General features: G+C 33.3%; 1 long non-coding RNA gene across 1 annotated transcript; it reads left to right on the forward strand.

The window, feature by feature from the left end:
* Positions 1-1668: 1668 nt before the first annotated feature.
* Positions 1669-6562, forward strand: LOC136031735 (uncharacterized). Its single transcript, XR_010618570.1, has 2 exons — positions 1669-2851; positions 2970-6562. It is a non-coding gene; the product is annotated as an uncharacterized LOC136031735 (long non-coding RNA).
* The last annotated feature ends 651 nt before the right edge of the window (positions 6563-7213 follow it).

The following is a 7213-nucleotide window of genomic DNA, read 5'->3' on the forward strand; positions in this document are numbered from 1 at the left end:
CATAGGGGTTGCATATATTTGTCCATAAAATTGTCTAAACTCCTGTGTATACCGCGAATGATTTTTATTCTTATTTTGATACATGCCATCCAATCATATTTCCACGATTAGTTGCTTATAAATCAAAATAGTTACTCTTACTTAATGCTAAATATGAGTCAAATTTCAAATTTTTATTGCTGTTCTCAACAAACATATCGAGATTTAACGTTTGAATTGAAAAAAAAATAGAAATATCCACAGATTAAAACCCTGAGAGTTCAAATCACCAATCTATACCCATCAAATACAAAGATAACAAACACATAATTCGAGTCGTATACTTAAGTTTGGAAAACAAACCTACATGCATCTTTATTAGAGTTAATATTTTTCTGACGATTTTGGTCTTTATTCGAATATTTTGGGATGAATAGAAGAGGAAATACTAAAGAAGAGCTCTAAACTGACAGGACTAGCCACTATAAACGTTCACCGAAAGATTGAGGTAGACATCGACCGTGCAATAAATACATATGGCGGGAGTGGAAATAGAAAGATCGACCGTTCCTTATAAAATTTTAAGTTCTTCAATTTAAGCGATATATACTCTAACTTTAAAAAAATGGGAAAATACGCTACGTTGTTATGAAAATTAAAATTTTGATTAGTAAATTTTTGCTATTTCGTCAAAGTTGACACTGTTTATTAAAACACTATTGTTAGAAAGAAACAGTGATTAGTTAATGCTTTATTGCCTCTACTTAAAATCCTCGTTTTAAATGTCTTCTATGCATTTTTATCTCTTTGTTCTATTTTTCTTGTTACATCCCTAATAGAACTAGCATTTAATGTTTAATATATCTTTTACGAATATACAAGTTGTATCTTTATCCTCATTTCCAACCCTTCATTACTATCATATTTACTAAACAATGTTGCAAAATTAGGCGACATGCTAAATGATTTGACCTGTACATATTGTCACAAAGAGTGCATGACCCTAAGAAATCATGCAGAAAATATTAAATATAATTTTTTATAGATGGTGGATAGCTTTTTTTATAGCGGGGTGGTTTTTATAACTTACTATTTTTTGTATCAATATTTTCATACCATTTTAATATAACAGATTTATTGGAACTTTAACCCTCATCAGATTTTAGATTAAATTTACGACCATTTCCACTCCCTACCTACGAAACATAATTGTCGAGGTTCCTATTTCTTTGTTCGCAAGTTCATCGAAGCAACTTATTATGTAACCGCTCATGAAGAAAATCCTGGAACCGCCCCAGTTAGGATTAAACTATTAACCTACCCTCTGGGCAATTTTCAATTATAATTAGTTTCCAAAAAATGTGATTAAGGGGAACGGAAGAAACGCTTCTTTGTTTATGTCCAGGGGCCTCTAATTTCAGTCAGAGCTTAAATTATTCAAAACACAAGGAGGGCCCCAGATAGCGGGGGAATTATTTTATACCTAAAATCTTCGCAAGAGTGCACTTACTGGCTTCTTTGAGTTTCTTCGCGATCGGGTGAACGGTATAGTAGTGCATACAGAACACAAGACCTACCTTCAATTATACTATATTATATATATAAATATATATATATATATATATATATATATATATATATATATATATATATATATATATATATATATATATATATATATATATATATATATGTTACTAACATTGTATTTTTTTTCCAAAGCTATTCATAGCTATAAATCGTTCAAGTTTTTGCTTCTTTGATATATTTCTCTTATACCGGGGAAATAGGTCGCCTGTAAAATAGCATTACTTACGTAGAGAAAATTCCCTCTCAATTAATAATTTTGTTATTTTGAGTCAAAAAAAAGTTTAAGAGATACATGGTATACACATTAGTAGCATCCAATAATATCTTGCCAAAATAAGGCCCAAATCACCTACAATACCCTAGAGTCAAAGCTTCAATACCTCAAGAGTAAATGACCTGCAATGCAGTGAAAATGAACAGAAAAGGAAATACACACACTCTAAACATTAGCGGTTTTAGGCTTCATAATCTGAGGGGGAGGCAAGGTATACCATAAGAATGTAAACATGAAATAAAAAGAATTTAATGTCTAAAAAATTGGTGAGCAGCTGTCTCCCCCCCTGGCCAGGGCTAGAACCGCCACTGATTCTAAAAAAAGGAAATGGGGAACAACCATCCATCATGGATTGTCCACCAAAAAACAAGCCATATCAGAGTGTCTCGTGCAATAAACAATAAAAACATACATTTATCAAACTACCCCAGAGGCATCCACAACATGTGGCATTAAAATAATTTATCCAGAAATTAAAAATATTTTTAAAAATTTTCTCGAGTCACCAAAGGGGTGCCACTTTTTAGCTGACTTTGGCAGAGCATGCCAGGCCGTATAGGAGGTAGTTATCAAATTAAAAGTATTTTACTGATGGATTGAATGGGCTTGAATTTTCACTAGAATTACGAAGATGATAGAATGATCACAGGCAAGTGATGGGCTAGTTTTGAGGGCTGGAGGAAGATTACCGCGAAGAAAACTAAAAGATACACATAAATAATACAAAGCGCCATCAATTTAAGCATTTGTTTATTAAGAGAGAGTTTGAAGTATCATGTTCATTGACTAGTCATATACCTAAAAAAATCCTGAAAGAGAAAGATGAGATTTATAAAGTAGGGCAATAAGAAACACAAGATTGAATTAAACAATGAAACAACATTTTTTAGAGTCCACCAGGCACGCCAATTAGGAAGGGTGCCGGGTTGGCGATTGCCCCTCCCTCCCCGTAGACTTTGAAAAATGACCGTTTGTTTCTATTTCGTAGCTATTTTCTATGTGAGGTATGTGCTGTATTAAAATGTGATTAATACATGTGTAATTAAAACAGCATAGAAAATATAAACAGGAATTAAAACAGGAAATATTTTCATGTGTAATATAAAATGTGTAAATTAAATGTGAGGTGCTGTATTAAAACAGGGAGAGTGGCTAATTGGTCGTTTTTATTGTCACGCTTCTGCTTCGTTTTTTCACAGTGATTAGATAGCACTGTACTCTTAAAACTCTCAAAAATGGTGTCAAATCGAAACACCAAGTACACCATTAGAATTACCTTGTCTGTAAAACCTGTAAAGGAAACTTGTAGTCCCTTGGCTTGAACTACAAGGAAAATCCATTGGCTTGAAATTTTAAAAAAATGGCTACAACCGCAATATTTTCCATCGAAAGCATCTTTTTTCCGTTTCTCCTTCTCCAAGGCTTGTGGAGCACTGAATAACCATAGATAGCCGTTTAATGGCTCATTTTACAGAAAATTACTACATATAGTACCTTTTGCAATTGACAAAAATATTTTTTAGAAATAATTTTGATCGTGGTTGCTCCGGTACCTGCTAATTAAGAGAATCTATGGTTACCCTTTGTTCTAGATATACTTGCTCTATATTTATCTGTTTTTTTTTATCTTGATTAAAGAAATCTTTCCCCTCCCCCTTACATTTTCGTGAATTGGCGCCACTGGATAAGCCATCAAGTAACATCTTAAGTGTTATTGGATAAGCCTAAACTTTATAGAAGGCGTTCTCACAAGTCTAGTAGGGTAAATATCCAGTTTATTGAGTCAAACTTAAATAATTTAGCGCAAAAAGCGCTCAAAAAAGGGCATGAATCTAGAACGAACTGTCAGTTTCCAACCAAAAATACGTCTGTACAAAGACTATCATAACTTAAAATTAACGCCTGGGGCGTCACAACCTCTCACTTATATTTATGAATCTTTGGCGAACGGTCTTTTTTTTGTTTTACCCATTAAGCTCTAAGGTCCTACAGGACAACAGCGCTAAAAATGTACAATCTACTCAATTTCATGAGTTGTGCTATGCCCAACTTGGAAGTGAAATTTTTTAGGTTAAAAACCAGAAGAAAGATTTAAGGTGGACTGTTTGAAATTTGGAAAGATAGACAATTGGATCATCGACTTATTTTATGTGTAAGCTGACTCTAATAAGAGGAACCAAGAGACAAATGTTAGTGTAAAATGCTAGAGATCACCAAGCCAAATGTTAGTAGAACATTGCAGTAAGATTAAAAAAAGTATCTAAATGTTATTTTCTCGGATAATTATCTAGTGCGTTTTACATTATCAAATACCGACTTATTACGATATCTCACAATTTTGTTAAATCTCGCAATAGGAACCATATCACATTGTCCAATAATGAATATTGACTGTCTCGGATTCCAAGCAAATTTGGGTGAACAAAATCCAGAAAATTTCAAATTCCTAAAATTTCAACCTTAAAATAAACAGAAATCACCCATGTCAGAGCAAGGGCGCCTGCAGAAAATTTTCCTGGTGCGGGGGAGACTTCAAAATAGCAGTGGTGGTTGGATGACAGTTAGGTGTTTTAAGGCACCAAACTAAAACTTTACCCCGAAAAGGACGAATTTGCAATCAATTTAAAATTCTGAGAAGATAATTGATTTAAAAGTATCAATAACTATATTTTATGCTTCCCAGTTGCAAAAGAATTAATGCCAAACGGTGGCAGTAGTGGATTCAACCAAGTCGATTTATTTTATTTGTAATGAAATTAGGCTACGTTTGATGATCTGTAATTGTGTATCAGCTATAATGAAGGGGGGTGAGTTATTGTTAAGGTGGGTGTAGGGTTGATTCCTATGAAAGTGAATTTTAGTGGAAAATCCACTTACTCTTCCTGAGGCTTCAGATAAATGTTGAAAGAGTTAGGGGGAGTAGGAATTAATTATAATGTTTCTCTATGCAGCTAAAATGTTACATTCCCATATCTACCAGCACAGAGGTGGAAAAGGCAAGGCAGGTCATCATCAGCCCCGCCAGGAAATTTATTTGGCGTGGCAAATACTGCTAGGAACTTAGTTTTCAGCAATTTTAAATGGTAATATTTATCTTTTTCTATTTATATGAATTACTTCAATGTATTTAAACAAATGTACGTAATGTATTTATTGATAAGAAGATCATATTGGAGAGGTTGTGATGGCTTCAGTTATGTAGAAGATAAAAGAGTCACAGAATGTCCATCCATACAAACAATAATACTCCTTTTCATGCAACCGAAATTCTTTATAGCATATTAACAAGGACTTTTCACCAAAATTATTACACCAAAAATAATTTACCAGAATTCGGGGGGTGAAATTTTCAGGGGACATTTTACACTGGGTGAATTTGCCGGAATTCCTAGACGAAACTCCTGTATATGTCTTACTTTCTCTTTACCGATTCAATTTTACGCATGGAGAAGTTAAGGGTAACTGTCCGAGGTAAATTTTCACCATAATTGAATTTTCCGGAGGATATCTCTATCGGGAGGGGAATTTTTCCGTGGAGGTGGAGCCAGGTATCCTGGAGTTACTTGAAAAACGATCAGAAATTAAACCAAAAAAACTAATTTTTTCAACTGAAAGAAAGGAGCAACATTAAAACTAAAAACGAACAAAAATTATCACGTGTTTAAGGGGGTTTGTCCCTCCTCAACACCTCACTCTTTACACTAAAGTTTAAATTTCATCCGGATTCTTTAAAAGCGACCCAAAACACAAAAAACGACTGAGACACAAGGGTGACTTAATTAGAACAATAGGTAACATTTTTAGTGCTTACAGTAGTGCTTAGTGGTAACTTAAAAAGTGCCGAAAAACTGTAGTGTGAAGAGCGAAGTGTTGCGAAGGGGGCAACCCCCTCATGTATGTAATAACGTCTGTTCGTCTTAAGTTTTAATGTTGCTCCTTATTCTAGCTGGAAAAAAATTTTTTGCTCTTTATTTCATGAAGCTTAGAGACTAACATTTTTCTAAAGGCAATGGAAAAGATATGTCAATTAAAGTAAAAGTATATAAAAATGAAAAAACTAAGTAGTTACAAAAATACATAAAACAATCGTTTGCTTGCAAAAACTAAAATATAAACTCCCAGCACTCAGTTCTGTTGAGTAATTACGAAGCGTTGGACTGATATTTTTTTTTTAATATCAACAGTTTTGAACTTGGTTTTCAGACACCACAATATTTAATGCCTTTAGGTTTAGTGTTAATAAAAGTAGTGCATTGGCAAAGTAGTTTGTTCAAAGTAAAACATTAAAACTAAGATTAAGAAAATCAAATAAAATTTTTTATTCAATATTTTTAACTTAATTTTGAAAACAAAAAACCAATATATTTGACACCTTTACACATCGTAATTATAAAAAATTAAATCTTCATCAAAGTGACAACTAAATAAGCACATTCACTCCTGGAAAAAAAATTATAATAAACACAAAAACCGTGTCCGTTCAGGGGAAAATACAGAAATTCCCAGCATTCCGTTCAGAGAAAACATTTCTGACTATAGTGGCTTCATATACCAGCTCATGGGTACTCTTGCAAGGCAAGCGAAAGTTGACGGCATATTTTTAACGACACTGCCCCTTATTAAGTTGTTTTCATTGTGTTTTCTATAATTATACGATTTTTCTTGTGTACTAATAACAGCACTAATTACTAATAAATAAATACATAGCTGATTCTTTGATTGAATGTTATCAATGCTTAGGATCTTTCGTTATTTCTAAGGATTGTTATTTGCTTACCATTCATTACTACTAAGAATTTGAATTTTTTTTTTTGTTGCTTCAACAAAAATCATATAGAAAAATCTTCGTTGAAAACACGAAAGGGGTCACTCAGTCACAAATTAGAACTTTTATTTTCTTTATTAATGGTCCAAATCTATTGTCAGGCAGCCAACAATGGGGTAACAGACATTTTTTCTATGGTTTTCCCCTGCTCTACCCTCTTTCAATTGATTCCCTTATAATTGCTTTATAGTCCCAAATTTCTCGGGGGGAGACACAATGGTTCCCCTGCCCCTACGAGAGCCCAAGCTCCAATTTATTCCCTCCTCCCCACTTGTGTGCTACAGCTTTACTAGTTTTTAACTGAAAGCTTTTCTGAGAGTACCAAATGCTGACCACTTGTTAATTGTAAGAGTGTGTAGCTTTATTTTACTTTTTACTTTCTTTTAGACTTTTTTACATTTAACCAAATTATTTATTGAAAATCACTCTGGCGCTCGTCACCAAATAGCCTTTAATTTTTATAATTTGAAAATTTGTCCATTAAGCACACATTATGCTCTCTTCGTGCTAAAAAGGGATCCCGTAATAAATTCTTTAGTTTCACT

The sequence above is a fragment of the Artemia franciscana genome, chromosome 10 (genome assembly GCF_032884065.1).
Source record: "Artemia franciscana chromosome 10, ASM3288406v1, whole genome shotgun sequence".
Classification (NCBI taxonomy): domain Eukaryota; kingdom Metazoa; phylum Arthropoda; class Branchiopoda; order Anostraca; family Artemiidae; genus Artemia; species Artemia franciscana.